This window comes from Lactuca serriola, chromosome 3, assembly GCF_051521515.1.
Source record: "Lactuca serriola cultivar US96UC23 chromosome 3, Lser_US96UC23_V15, whole genome shotgun sequence".
Lineage (NCBI taxonomy): Eukaryota > Viridiplantae > Streptophyta > Magnoliopsida > Asterales > Asteraceae > Lactuca > Lactuca serriola.
This window is the reverse complement of record NC_136410.1, coordinates 151,225,876-151,242,730: the sequence shown is the minus strand read 5'-3', so window position 1 is coordinate 151,242,730 and position 16,855 is coordinate 151,225,876.

The window sequence follows — 16,855 nt, the reverse complement described above, 5'->3', positions numbered from 1 at the left end:
ACTTTTCTTGCCTCATTGTTTAGGCTGCAATCATCAAGGAATTCTTTAGTAGGAAGTCGGTATGTATGAGCTAAGATGTTGATAAGGTTCTCCTATCTGATATTACAAAATAATTGGGTAACCTCGTCGAGAACTCGCAAGCTGGTAAGGGTGCTTGTGCAAACAAACTTGGCTGAAGCAACTTTCCTTGGCAAGCTCTTTTTGTAGTTCTAAACTGCATTCTGAACTTTGGAATGTTTGGTTCGACATTTCTTTCCCTAGTCGGGGATTTTCCTCGTTCGGCAGTCGAACATTTCTTTAAAGTGGACATGACTACTCTAAAATAATATCTCCAACCTAAGTAGACCGACAATCCAAATAGATAACGATTTAATCCAATTCACACCAATCGACTCCCTATGGACTTTTAAATGGATCACCAAACCAATTCACAATATGAATCCTAGACCTATTTGATACAATTTCAAATAAAATATCATTTTAAACATGCATGAAAATTAGCTAAAGTCAAGGAAAGAGTGTACCCCGTCAGTATTCACGAATTCTGAAAATCAAAAACATGATAAAAAATCTGGAATTTGAAATTCTTGCAATCCTGCACCCCAAGCTTGAAGCTTTGCCTAATAACTCATTAGAAGGAGTTCTCCTTGAAAACCCGAGATATCCAGCAAGATTTGAAAAATTCGGTGAAATTTTCCGGTGAGCTTCGGAAGATATTTTTGGTGGGGTTTGTAGCCTACACCAAGGGGAAGATAATAGCGGTGTTGAAATTCCGAGAGGAGGCCGGAGGTGGCCGAAAAATCGAGGTTTCCAGCGAGATGGGTGGTGGTTAGCGCTCCTATCTCCAATGACAATTCAAAGTAAAATTTAGAAGGGAAATGTAGAGCTCGAAAAATAGGAGAGAATGACATTAATTTCATGTAATTCTGGCCGGTGGTTTGACGGAAAATTGATTTTTAGTGGTGGTGGTGAATGTTTTCAAATGGAGGTTGGAGAGAGAAGGTAGAGAAAAAGAAAAGTGAGAAAGAATGTGAAGAACGGATGGAGGGTTATATGAGGGTTAATTTTAGTCAAATCTTGGTCAACACTAGAGTTAACATAAGTCAAAAGGTCACACAGACGGATTGGGAGGACACACGATCCACGTGGATTGGGCTGAGAAGTTTCGATTTCTTGTTTTCACGCAATCGGGCTTACACGGACGGATTGGAGGACACACAGTCCATTTGGGATGACACGTGGACTGCGTAATTGGCCTGAGAAGCTGCTGATTTCTTATTTTCACATGATCGGGCTTATGCGGATTAGGTCTACACGCGGACCATTTGTAGAGCTTTTTGGGCAAAAATTAAAAACTTCCGTGTTTGACCAAAATGAGCCCTAGTTCTTCAAAATTCAGCAAAATTTGACTTCAAAAGGAGGGAGAGCTGGGATTTTTAAAAACGAAAACTTTCGAAAATGCAAAAACGGTTTTAATAAAAAAACATTTTTTCGGAATTTGAAAAAGACGAAATCACAATGCTTTCCAAAAATGCCCCGCTTTAACGTCTTTGGCGAGATGACTCCCATTTGTTACTTCAGTACCTCGGGACCAATCAAAACGGAGACATGCCTATCAAGGTCTTGTAAGCGGTCCAGTAAGCCAAGGCATCATAAAGCCTTAAACTCCAATCCCTTCTTCTAGGTTTCATTGTTTTCTGGAGGATGCACTTTATTTCCCGGTTTGAAACTTCCACTTATCCATTCGTTTGAGGGTGATAAGCGGTAAAGACACAACTGTTCATATTGTACTTTTTCAATAAAGCCTTCATCATCTTGTTGTAAAAATTCGTCCCTGAATCACTAATTGTAACGCCCGCAGATTCGGGCTAGTCAATTTAGAGGCAACAAGTGTTAAAAATAAATTTTTGATAGAAGATTATTTTGGTTAAATAATCTTAACCAAAGTTATAGTATATGTCGCAAGGATTCTGTACATACAAAGAACACTGAAATCCGACTTATAACGAAGAAGTTATCACTCGTCGAAGTTTTGCGACAAAACCGGCACAACATCGCGTATCATAAAAAGTGAATTTTTGATAAGCCACTTTTTAGCCTTAGAAATATAAACAAAGTCCATAGTAGTCGTTAAACCGAGAGCGTGCATATAGAGAACGTCCAAATCTGACTTCGTTTGAGGAAGTTATGATTTTTCTAAGATATAGCATAACAGTGCACAACTTGGAAATCAAATTTTAGATCGATCGATTTTAGCCGACACAACCTAAATGAAAATTGAAGATCTCATTAATATGATCTCAACGATATAAGGACAGTCAAAATTGGACATCAGATGACAAAGTTAAGAATTTTTAACGAACTTTAAGTGTCTAAGCTTGTTAAAATATAACTTTGAAAATATAGTCAAAATTAACCGACAGAGTCTAAACGAAAGTTGTAGGTCTCGTCGTTACCTACACGTGGATATAAAGAACGTCAAAAACAGAGCTTGTATATGATAGTTACGGATTTTAGAAGATAATTAGTTTTTTGGAGTAACCAGTGAATGACATGTGGCATAATCTGAGCCGCACCTTCTACCCCACGGATTTGAACGAGATCGTGACACGTGGCACATTATGCCCAGCGTAATTTTGAGTACGCTCAGCATAACCCTTAAAAACCCATTACGCTCAGCATAATTCTTGAGTACGCTCAGCGTACTCAGTGCTGGCAGCCTATAAATAGAAGGCGTTTTTCACTCTTTTTCTCACATCTCTTCACCCATTTCTCTCCCAAACACCCCCAAACCCTCTAAGCCTTTCCCTAGCACCTCCTAGGTGTTAGTAGCAAGTCCCAGAAAGCCAGAAGGCCCTGAGAAGAAGAGCTTTCGGCTCAGAAGTTCTGCCCGCGTAGAGCCCGGTTGTTCGCTAAACCCCCTTGTAAGTGAGTTATGCTTACCCTACTTTAAGTATAACTTATGTTTAAGTTCGTTATAATTATTATGAACCTATAAACAATATTTATTAGTGATTCCAAGTCGCTATACAGATTTATCAACTTACGGGGATGATGTTTAGGTTGTGATTTAGTGAGGTGTTTAAAATAGGATTTCCAAACAGTATACTTTGTATACCAAACGAACCCTACCTAAGATATGATCCTACATGGTTGTTGCTTACTTGATACATCATGAAAGTATAATTTGATTTAATGATGAATCTAGACTAATAATTAGTAGCAATAAATATTAGACTAGAACTTACTGATAATAATACTAGGTTTCGTCAAAGGAAAAGACAATTATAAGAAGCGAAGCGTTGCCCGAATTTCGATTTGTCACTTTAACAAGTGAGTGCATATTTACTTTCATCTTACACATAGATATGAAGTATTTAATATTAATACATGATATATGTGCTTATTATATGTGTTCCTGATTTTTATGCTAGATGAACGATTTATACATGTTTTATCTAATTTAAATTGTATATGTATTTTTAGACCTAGAAATATATTGGGTAAGATGGGTAGATGAATGATGAGAGATGAAAGATGAAATAGATGATGACAGGTGAAATATTATGAGAATCTTTGACTTTAACGATGATCCACTCATCTAGCAAAGTATAGATGATGAGCACAAACTATTCTAGACAATCCATTGGAACACTAGCAAGTTCGCAACCTGTATGTGTTTGTGAATGACGTGTTCACCAGATGTACTCTAAAAACCCTGGTAGCTATGGACTTAGTACCTTATAGATGAACATTAGCTGCTATGGACTTAGTGCCTAATAGATAACATTGGCAGTTGTGTCTTATAGATGAACATTGGCAACTATAGACTTTGTGCCTAATAGATAACATCGGCAGCTATGAACTTAGTGCATGTTGGATGAACCCTGGAAGCGATCGATTTCGTACATATTCCTTAGGACAATCCTTAGGAATAAATAACTGATGATTATATGATTCTTATGGTAGATCCTTAAGAATAAAGAAGATAATGGGGATGGAAAATTGGGTTAATTTTTTGATGATTAAAACATAATAATTATAAAATCAATCCCTCATACTTAAAAAACTTCACAAACAAGGATTTGATTTTGTGGCATTTGATTATTTTGAGAAATATTCCCCTTCCTTTGGCACCATTCACAACTTCTACAAAATAAATAGCAATCGCGTGTCATAGTCGGCCAAAATAAACCACATTCAATAACTTTTCTCAATGTTCGATTAGGTATGAAGTGTCGCACACAAGCAAGTTCATGAAAAAAAATGCAAAATGGATTGATGTTCTTGTTGGGGTACACATCTCCTAATGACTTGATCGAGATAATGTTTCCATAAATAAGGTTCAACCCACATATAGTATTTTGTATCACTTTTCAATTTATCTTTTTGAGCACGTGTGAATGTGTTGGGATACCTTTTTGTGACCAAAAAGTTAACTATATCGGAATACCAAGGAATATATTGAGCAATGGAAAAGAGATGCTCATTCGAAAACTCGCCCCGCAATGGGAGAGGAGTTTCATTTGAAATGATCCGACTTAGATAGTCGGAAACAAGGTTTTCGCGTCCGTTCTTGTCTCGAATCTCCAAATCAAATTATTAAAATAGTAAGATCCAGTGGATGAGTCTTGTCTTTACATCTTTCTTTGTCAACAAGTCATGAGAGCTGCATCATCAAAATACACAATGACTTTGGTACCAAGTAGATATTGTTGAAACTTCCCCAAAGCAAACATTATGGTCAATAGCTCCTTCTCCATTGTAGAGTACTTCCTTTGAGCATTGCCTAGTTTCCTTGATGCATATTAGATCACATGAGAGGCTCTTCCATTCTTTTGACCCAAAACAGCGCCTATAGCATAGTTTCCTGCATCACACTTGATCTAGAAGGGGAGATCTTAATTTGGTGCTTGTATGATGAGGCTGGATGTAAGCAACTCTTTCAGCTTGTCAAAATTCTTTATGTACGCCTCATTGAACTTGAAATCAACTTCCTTTTGCAAGAGTAGTCACATTAGCCTTGTTATCTTTGAAAAGTCTTTGTTGAACCTTCGGTAGAAACTCGCATGACCTAAAAAAGAACGAACTCCCGAACACAAGTCGGGTAAGGTAAGATTTGAATAACATCAAATTTTGCTTTATCTACCTTGATTCATTTCTTTGACACAATGTGACCTAGAATAAGACCTTGATTCACCATAAAATGGAATTTTTCAAAATTCAAAACCAAATTTGTTTCAATGCATTTTTTCAAAGTCTTTGTGAGGTTGGTTAAACACTCTTGAAATAAGTTTCCATATATCGTAAAATCATCCATAAAAACATCAATTATGTTTCCAACATACTCTGAGAAAATACTAACCATAAAACGTTGGAAAGTAGCCAAGGCATTACACAATCCAAATGACATTCTCCGGTATGCAAAAGTGTCAAATGGACATGTAAAGGTTATATTTTCTTGGTCTTACGGTGCCAACATGATGAAAACTGGAATACCCATCTAGACAACAATAATGAGATTTCCCAGTCAATATTTTTAACTTTTTATCAATGAAAGGTAATGGGAATTGGTATTTTATCATACTTACATTAAGCTTTTGGTAGTCAATACATACTCTCCACCCGTTTTGAACATGGGTGGGGACTATAATACCTTTGTTGTTCTCGACCACTATGATTCTCGTCTTCTATGGTACAACTTGCACTGGGTTCACCCACTTTCAATCCGAGATTAGATAGATCATTCCCGCATCAAGAAGCTTCAATGTCTCTTTCTTCACAACTTCCATCATAGGCATATTCAATATTCTTTGTGCATCCCGACTTGGCTTGCATTCGTCTTCCATCAAAATTTTATGCATACAAGTGGAGGGACTCAATCCTTTGATATCCGCAATTGTCCAACCCATGGACTCTTTGTGTTCTTCAAATTTGGTTAAGTGAGTAGAAATGATAACCAGAAGAGTCTCGTTCTTTCCCAAGTAATCATACTTCAAGTGTTGAGGTAAGATCTTCAATTCCAATTCTGGTGGTTGAACAATGGAAGGTGGAAACTTCGTGTGAGTTTGGGGAGACTCAATTTTCTTGACATCAAATTGTGTAGTTTTCTTGACATCCAAATTATTAACCAACTTTTCAACCTCCAGATCTAGAGAGTAGAGCTTCAATTTTGTGGTTAGCTTTCCACAATCAAACCCTTTACTTAGAATCATCTCCAACATGTCACCATTTGTCAACTCAAACAACTCTTGGGTTAGTGGTTCAACAACATCAACAAAATATAAAGATGAGACATCATAAGGATATCTCATAGCATCATAAATATTAAAGCTTATTGTTTCACCATCAAATTTTATTGTTAAGTTACCCGCATACACATCAATTTTTGTCCTAGATATTTTAAAAAACGGTCTTCCAAGCAAGATTAGAGCCGATTTCTAGGAAACTTGTTCTTTTAAATCAATCACGTAGAAACTTGTTGGGAATACCAATTGATTCACTTCCACAAAAACATCTTCTAAAATACACCTAGGAAAACACTTGATTTATCCGCAAGTGAAATTATGACACCTGTTCATTTAAAGGACCAACATTTAGCTATTCATATACCGAATAGGGCATGACATTAATAGAAGCACCAAGATCAAGCATGGCACTACTAAAGGTAACATTCCCAATTCTACAAGGAATCGTAAACATTATGAGGTATTTGCATTTAGGTGGGAGTTTTCTTTGTGAAACCACAGATGCATTTTCGTTAATTGAAATCTTTTCATTTCCTTTCAATTTTATTTTGTTAGTACAAAGTTCTTTCTAAAATTTTGCATATCAATGGATTTGCTTGATTGCATCAAGTAATTGAATGTTTACCTCCGCCTTTCAGAAGATGTCCAAGATTTCTTTCTCCTCCACATTCTTATTTAAAGTTTCAAGTTAGGAGGGGAATGGTGGTTGAGTGGCTATTAGAGTCACTAGAGGGGCAGTCTTCTTTTTAGCTCTGGTTTTTGCATTATTCTTGACAATAGGATATTCAATGGGAATGATCTCTATTTCTTCTTCATCTTCCCTTGACTTCTTCTTTGAGCTACTCTCTCCGGTTTGCATACCACTTCTCAAGGTCACCACATTGACATTTGGTTTCTTTTCGGTTTGAGAAGGTAGTTTTCCATAGGACTCCAAATTTCTTAAAGATGTAACTATATCTCCCACTTGTACTTCAAGATTAGAAATACTAGTTCTTGTCTCTTTTTGGAATTGTTGGGTGCTATTGGAAAGAGACTTGACAATGTCTTCAAGTGACATTCCGGAGCTACTAGGTTCGGATTGAGGAGGTTGTTGGTGATGATGTGAAGTGTGTGGTTTGGATTGATAATGGGGTTTTGGATGTTGGTAATGGGGTTGTTGTGGTGGGTAAGAATGTATAACTTTAAGGTAATGGTCTTAGGTTGTATCTTATGTTGCGATTCGGCTTCCAACTTGAATTATAATAATTTTGATAACTAGATGACTTGTTGTTGTAGTTTTGAAATTCTCTTATGGCATTTACATGTTATGCATCTTCTTGAAGAATGGGGTACATATCTTTGGGATGTCCCATTGTTGCACATATTCCATAAACCATCACTTGTGGAGTTTTTCCTATGGATAACTTTTGAACAACAAATGTAAAATCTTTAAGTTGGGATTTGAGGATTGATATCACCACTTCATTGACTTTTTGATGCATTTCCCTATTCATGTCTTGGCAGGGGCCAAAGTGTTGAGAATTGGTGGCTATGGTGTTGAAGAGTTGTCTTGTTTGTTGAGGAGTTTTGCTAAATACATCTCCATCACTTGAAGCATCAACTAGTCTTCTCTCCATTGACAATAAAACTTCATAGAAGTGTTGGATGAGTAGTTGTTCCGGTATTTGATATTGTGGGCAACTATAACACAAGCTATTAAACCTCTCTCAACAATCATGGAAAGTCTCATTTTAACCTTGATGGATTCCACAAATCTCATTTCTAAGACTTGAGACTCTTGAGGCGGGATAGAAACTATCAATGAAAGCTCTTTCCATGTCGGTCCATGAGTTGATCGACCCTGGTGGAAGATAAAATAGCCAATATTTTGCTCCACCGGCCAATGAGAAGGGGAATGCCCTTAATTTGATTTGGTCATCGATTGACCCTTGTGGCTTCATGCTAGTGAAAATGATGTAGAACATCTTTAAGTGATTCTGAGGGTCTTCATTCTCTAATCCGTGAAAATTTGGAAGGTGATGGACTAATCTTGACTTCAATTCTGAGCCTCTTTCCAAAATGGGGTAATTGATATCGGTAGGAGTTTGTGTGACATCAGTTTCCATCATTTGTCTCCAGCTTCTCTCGGGAGCTTCCTTACATTCCACCATTGGAATTTGGGTTATGATGGGTGGATTTTGTTTTAAGGGTGGTGTTTTGGGAATCTCTTGGCTAGGGTCGGGGCTAGAATCGGGTTTTACTTAGGTTTTGGTTTCACTAAAGGAAGCAGTTTCAACCTCCGGCTCCACGTTAAGGTTTGAAGTTTAACCACATTCTATTATCCTTTCCTTTTCCAAATGCCTTGCTTCTTTTTCAATTTATGGATTGTAGACTAAAGTACATGTACGATGAGATCTAGGCATAGAGAAACAAAATGATTAAAAATAAACCAATCCCCGACAACGGCGCCAAAATTTGGTGGTTGTCGAGGCCAACAAAAATATACCATAAATATTACACATTAAAATAATGTATAGTGGTAAAGGGATCGTATCCACGGAGATTGGTTCAATTTTATAACTCTATGAAAGTCTCTTTATTCAAGCACTTATGAAACAAAAATAAAAGTAAAAATGGGGGTTTAAATCTTTTTGGTTGTTTTGAGAAAACTAAAATTATGCTAGAATGTAGAAATTGCAAATAAACAAGTAAAAGGTTTATTTTAAAATCAATGAAGGGAAGTTGGTTGACATTGGAGTTCACCACTTGGATTTACTTAGTTAACTTATCATTAGATATTATGGGAAATACTTGTGATTTTATTTAACTTGGCTATAGCAATTCATAATCATAAATCACCTCAAATCTTATTTCTTACTAAAATGGCTAGAGAAGCTCATAACACATTTCCTTAATCAAAGTCACAAAACTAATAAAGCATGTAATTTTGTGAAAGTCAATTAGCATTAAATTTTAAGAGTTACCAAGTCTAAAAGATAATGAAATGCTTACATTATCATTATGGAGAAAATATTTACATCACTTAAGTGCAATGAAAACAAACACATAAACCATTTGTTGCATATTAATTTGAAGGTCCATTACTAAACCAATAAATTAGTCAAAAAAGAAAATATTCATTCATCCAAACTCATGCTTAAAGGCAAACAAACACATAAAAAGATGTTTAACTAGAAAACATTTCCATGAATTTTAAACACAAGTTCATAAGGACTCTTCAAAGTAACTAGTCATCCATGGTTTAAACCAACATCAACCAAAGATAAACTTAGCCTAACATGGCTAAGCTTAAGGAAAGGTAAGATAGTTTAGAAATACAAAACATTGTTCAAGATGAAAGATGAAAAATCCATAAATCTTCAAAATGTTCTTGAGAGCAAAAAGTCTTGTTCTTCCTAAAGAGTTCTCCCTCTTTCTTCAAATAATATCCATTAAAATACACCCCCCCCCCCCAAAAAAAAAATCGGATCTAAAGGTTGTCTAAAAAGTATCCTACAAAATTTCCCAAAGTTGAGGAAAAAGGCTAAAATCTGGATTCTTCACTGCATAATCGATGCTGACCATTTATGGATCCACATGGACCGTGTGTAAATGCTGGTTGGGTCTATTGGGCCATTTTTAAATGGTCTTCCTTCTCCATTGCTTCTTGTCTTGATCCAGCCCAAATGCAAGGCTCTTGATAGACCGAATATGTCTTCTAAACTCTTCCAAGATGGTCCATTGCTCCTTTGATCTTTCAAAGCTTATATTTTCCTCACATCATCATCCTTCTTCATTCAAAGTTAAGCCCACTCTTGTTCCATCTTCTTCTTGACACCAAGCCCAATTGTCTTCTTTCTTTGCAATTCAAATCCAGAAGTTCCATAGTTGAGCCCACAAGTACCCCAAGCCTCCTAATTTCGAGGTCTCACACTCCCTCAATCTTCCGTGTTGAATAATCTTCGACAAATCCTGCAATTAAGCTCAAAAGACTACAAAGTACCAGATGAAGATGAAAATAACAAAAAGAGAAAATATGCATGTAGATTAACTAAAATAAGATGGAATGAGCTAAAATAAACTAAGAAAAGAAGTAATAAAATGAGAGTATCAACATGATATAACCCAATATCAACCTTAATTGAACTAAGCATTCCCTTTAAGTCTTAGTTTATAACTAAACAATATTACAAAACTTATAATTGACTTCGAATACAATTTTCATGGCTATGCAATATCATTACATAACTAAGCACTTATTCAATTTTCTTTGAAGTAAATAATCCTTGACAAACCTGAGTTTGAAAATAAACCAGATCACAATACTTGTAATTCATTTTCAATACAGTCTTCATGTTCTTGCAATACTCTCGCAATACATGGTATGCATGACTACACTTTTATCCAACTTAATTGGGCTAAACATCCTTTATACATCTTAGTTTACAACTAGAAAAGACTACAATCCATGTAATAAACTTCAAATACAAATCTCTGTTTATGTAATACTATCATAATACATTGTATATATTTAACATAGAGTATCAGGTATTTAGTATACACTAATATTTGAAGAAATAATACTGCCATTAAGAGTGTCATGTAGTATACCATATATACACTTAACACATATATAACCATACTTGGTTTGCACAGTGTATGTTATCAATTATACATTTAACACATATTCTAGATAATAAGCATTTAATTCACATATAAGCTTTCGATTGTTGTTTAATACTTTTAATAAATACTTGTATTAAAATCATGTTCATGAAAGTAACTATGCAGTCACCTGATTTAGGTGGAAGATTCATGGGAAAGTTAGCTCCTCGTCTAACATTTCAACTTTTCCTTTTTAAGTGACGTAAATACGAATATTACTAATCTTACTATCCGTTCGTATTTGTAAAGTAATATTTAAAAATTCTTAGATTTGTCATTAATCCCAGTGAAATATCGACTTCTGACAAATAAGGAGTCACCTGGTAAGATCACTCTAGAGGTAGGATCCGCTTGGTAAAAAGATATATCGAATGGAAAATTCAATTGAAACACCTCACTAGATCTAGCCTAGACATCACTCCCGTAAGTAGATCAATCAATATTTTGACTGAAAATATTGATAAAGCTTATTTATATATAGGTTCATAATAACGACTATGAACATAAATATAAGTTACACTTAAAGTGTAGTAACTATTACTCAACTTACAGGTTTATAACAAAAGTTCAAGAAGTCGCGAGCATAATTTCAACTCCTAATACTTTTTTTTCGGACTTTCCAACACCGCAACACTTTGCTGAAATGCTCGAGACTCAGGGAGTCAGATCCTGTGGGTTTGGGAGAGGTTTGAGAGGAAAACTTGAGAGAAAATGGGCAAAGAATGAGGTAGTTTTCTATTGTTATTTATATGAGGTCTGATGGGAGGGCATGTCATGCCCTTATCATAGGCGCATCGCGCCTTATTATAGAGCGCAATGGATGTTTCTGATCGTGATACATGACCCAATATGGGTGGATTTGCATCGCCTTTAGTAGGTAGTTCTCATAATATTTGAAAAAACATATCCTTCACATACGAGCTCCTTTTTCGATGTTCTTTACTGAAGGGGTTTGAACATTCTAACACTCGTATGGTGTACATGCAACCCTAGATGCTTTGGATCTATCTTTTCTCTAATATAAATGCAAACTTTCAAAATTCCAAAGCATCATCCTAACTAGCATACAATGGAGTATCTATACTACAAAATTCTAGTTAGATGACATACCTTTTAGTGTAGTTGCAAACCTTGAAGCTTTAAGAGCCTAGCACCAATAATGTGAATGCCTCAAATGGAACCACAAATCACCACCAACAATTTGGAGGACTTGAGAGAATATTTCTTGCTCAAAAAATCAAATATGCTCTTCTAAAGACTCACTAGTGCTGATTTCATGAGCTAGGGGATCTCTTATATAGTGTGTCATGATTAGGGTTACACCATGCAAACCCTAATGTGCATGACTTTCCACATTCCTTAGGCTCCATGGGTTTTAACCTCCATGGAGTATCCATGGGTCACCACATGGGTTTAGCCCAACATAGAGAACTATGGATCACAAACCCACTATATAAGAATGAATGATTTACACAATCAATCCCCATATATTTAATTAGTCTCTTTTGATCACAAAATTAATTCCAAATTAATTCTTGATCAATACTAATTAAATAATATGATTTCACATTAATATATTAGAACTTATAATATATTAATAAACCATAAATAACCTCTTCTCAAAACTCCATCCTTACAAATTGTTCCGGTGAAGTGCAACCCAAATGGACCATGCTACTCTCGGGTCAAGTACATACCAAATATAGTTATGGACTTAGACACCTTATTCAACAGTTTCCCACTTGGATAAGTCTAATAACTATAGTTGTAAGTATAACTTCAGGATCCAACTAGTAATCGTGGCTCTTAAATTCCATTGTTGAACTTAGACGTACCATTTTAGATAAGTGATCATATAATCCTCTGTTCTCAAGATATTAGCCGGAAAAACACATGGAGCACTGTCAATCTTATCGTCCAGCAGTTTGTTGCCCGATTTCTGATTTGTTTGACATAGAACTTAAACGAACACACCAATTTAGTTCTAACTGGGCCCGACACATAAGTTAAAACAAAATCATCGAGGGGCCCAAGATATCGCTTTTAATCCTCCAAGGACTAAAATGAACAGATAAACTTTGACAATATATGCGTGTACTAACTATTCATTGAATCATACACAACATCACGTTGTATAACATCGAGTTACCAATGCGTTTTCATACTATCAATGTATAATCAAATCATAGTCAACAACTCATATATCTAGGTTTGAAGACTTATATGATATTATCGTCTCACGGTCACTCGAGATGAATTCCATGAAGTGATATATGGGATTGTGGGTTTAATCCAATACTCAGACCTTATGAGCACTCATGAATGTTGTAGCAAACTTTGCTATGTCTAATACCATTCAAACAAATATGCAAACCAATTTCATGACAGTCTTGATTCAATAGCTACTTCCAATGTATGATCGACTGTGGATAGTTTGAATAATGTAATTATTCCGGAAGTCAAAACATGCAAAGTGAAACAATAGTAAATGAATGACACAAGACAATACCATACTAGTAAATAAAAAGCATCTTTTATTTAAGCATCAAATGTCAATTACATTTCAACTATTACAAGTTTCGAAGGCTATCTAATCATTAAAACTATTATCATTCCTTAGCCCAATGCGCCTCGCATGTTGTAAATGATTAACCCTACTCAGTCCCTTCGTGAGGGGATTTGTCGGGTTCTCATCTGAAGATACCCTCTTTGCCACGAGGAGTCCTTCTTCTATCTTGTGTCTTATGAAGTGATATTTCCTGTCGATGTGTCTAGACCTGCCATGATCCCTCGGTTCCTTGGGCAAGGTAACCGCACTATCGTTGTTACAGAAAATCTCCACATGCTCCTATATAGCTGGAACAACTCCAAGGTCTCTGATGAAGTTCTTCAGCCATATCTCCTCCTTTTTTCGCTTCGCTTGTTGCTATGTACTCTAATTCGCACGTTGAATCAGCTACAGTCTCTTGCTTGAAACTTTTCCAAGTAATTTCTCCACTATTCAGGGTAAACACCCAGCCCGACTGAGAGCGGAAATTATCTCTGTCGGTTTGAAAGTTTGTGTCACTATACTCTGTCACTCTTAAGTTATCACTCCCACCAAGGGTAAGGACCACATCCTTAGTCCTCCGCAGGTACTTAAGAATATTCTTTACCACAGTCTAATGAGCCTTGTCAGGATTCCCTTGATATCTGCTGACCATGCTCAAAGCAAAGGCCACATCAAGGCGAGTACAAGTCATAACATACATGATCGATCTAATAGCGGAAGCATATGGTATTCGACTCATCTCAGCTATCTCAGCCTTTGTACTCGGTCTCCAAGCCTTGCTCAGTTTGACATTGCTCTGGATCGGTAAGTCACATTTCTTGGAATTATGCATGCTGAACCTCTTCAAAAAACTCTCCAAGTAGGTATTTTGACTAACTCCAATTAGTCTCTTACTCCCGTCTCTCAATATCCTTATCCCTAGGATATAGGCAGCTTCTCCAAGGTCCTTCATAACGAAACCCTTCCCAAGCAGAGATTTCACCTCCTGCAAGGTTGGGATGTCATTTCCTATGAGTAGTATTTTCATCCACATACAGTACCAAAAAGCTAACTATACCCCTACTAGCTCTTACATATACATAGGACTCTTCCTCGCTTCTCGAAAATCCAAACTCTTTGACTTTCTCATCGAAACAAAGATTCCATCTATGAGATGCTTGTTTCAACCCATAAATGGATTTCTAAAGCTTACACGCTCTATTAGGGTACTTTGCATCGACAAAACCCTCTAGCTGGCTCATGTAAACATCCTCAGCCAACATTCCATTAAGGAAAGCGGTTTTGACATTCATTTACCATATTTCATAATCATGAAATGCAGCTATGGCTAGCATAACCCCTAATAGACTTAATTTTCGCTACTGGCGAGAAGGTCTCATCATAGTTAACTCCCGAAGTTTGAGTAAAGCCCTTCACAACCAGTCGCGCCTTATAAGTGTGTACCTTTCCATCCATGTCGGTCTTCTTCTTGAAGATCCATTTGCACCCGATTGTCTTACGACCCGGTACATTGTCAACAAAATTCCAAACTTGATTGTCATTCATGGACTGAATCTCGCTGTCCATTGCCTCTTTCCATTTAGCATACTCGGGGCCCGCCATGGCTTACTTGTAGTTGTTAGGTTCATCTAAATTTACCAGTGTGCTATCACTGATAAATGTATCACCATCTACAGTAATATGGAAACCATAGAACTCAGGTGGAACACTAACACTACCGGAACGCCTCAGAGGTACAGACTTGTCGATTGGTTCAACAGGAGTTTCCTCCTCAGGTTGTTCGCTAGTGTTTGAGGTTCCTTCTTCGCTTGACTCTTGAATCTCTTCAAGGTCAATTTGCCTCCCACTATCTCCTTGGCCTATGAGCTCTCTCTCGCAAAAGAGTCATCTCCTCGCAACGAAGACAACATTGTCACTCGGTTTATAGAAGAGATAACCAAAGGATTTATGTGGGTAGCTGATGAAAATACACCGCTCACTCTGAGGTTCGAACATGTCGTGAGTCACGCGCCTCATGAAATCCTCGCAACCCTAAACCTTGATGTGGTCTAATGTGGGAGCCTTCCCAGTCCACATCTTGTTAGTTGTTTTGGTAACCTTCTTGGTAAGGACTAGATTAAGTATATGGGCGGCAGTCTCTAAGGCATACCCCCAGAATAATATAGGCAACGAAGCTCGACTCATCATGGAATGAACCATGTCCAAAAAGGTTCGGTTGCGCCTCTCATCCAGACCATTAAGATGTGGTCTCTTACGTGGCGTCAACTGTGAAACAATTCCACATTCTTTAAGATAGTCTAGGAACTCGATACTAAGATACTCACCACCTCGATGGAATCGGAACATCTTTATCTTCCTGCCCAGCTGATTCTCCACTTCTTGCTTAAACTCTTTGAATCTTTCAAAATTTTATGAATTATGATTGATTAAGTAGATATAGCCATATCTACTATAATCATCAGTAAAAGTCACATAGAAGCGGTTAGCATCCCTTGTGGCGGTTCTGAAGGGCCCACACACATCGGTGTGTATGAGATCCAACAAAGCTTCACCCCTTTCACAAGTACCAGTGAAGGGTGATTTAGTCATCTTTCCAAGTAAACAAGATTCGCAAGTGTCATCTGACCTTAAGTCGAATGACTCCAAAACTCCAGCCTTTTGGAGTTGGCCTATGTGCTTCTTGCTGACATGTCCAAGACGACGATGCCACAAGCATGCTTTATCCAATTCATTGGAAGAACAGATATGCAACACATCATTTCCTAAGTTGTCTACAACATTCACAGTTTCATATGCACCATTACAAGGTAATTCTTTAAAATAAAAAAACGCCATTATAATAAGCATTTAGTGCACCAATTTCATTATCAAACGAAAATGTGAAACCTTGTTTCCACAAACCATGAAAGGAAATAATATTTCTCACCATATCACATGAGTAGCAACAATTATTCAAATCTATTTCTAACCCACTATTAAGCAATAAAGAGTAAACTCCAATCTTGTTGACAACTGAAACCTTCCTATTCCCCATGATCAAGTTTATCCTCCCGTGCTCCACATCCTTACTTCCTTTTAGGCCTTGGACATCAGAACAAATGTGAAATCCACAACCTGTGTCAAGCACCGAAGAGTTAGTATGTGATGAGCTTTTAGATAGAATAGAATAAATACTTGCATGGGTGGGTTTAACCTTCCCATCCTTGACATCCTGAAAGTATTTGGGGCAGCTTTGCTTCAAGTTCCCTTTTTCGTGACAATAGAAACACTCTACTTTTTTAGGAACGAAAATGGGAGCAGCAGAACCAACCTTGGTCCCACTTGAAGAGGATCCATCAAGAGACCTTCCCTTGCAACTCTTTGAGGGAGCCTTCCACTTCTTCCCTTTCCCTTGTCCAATTTCTAGAACAGG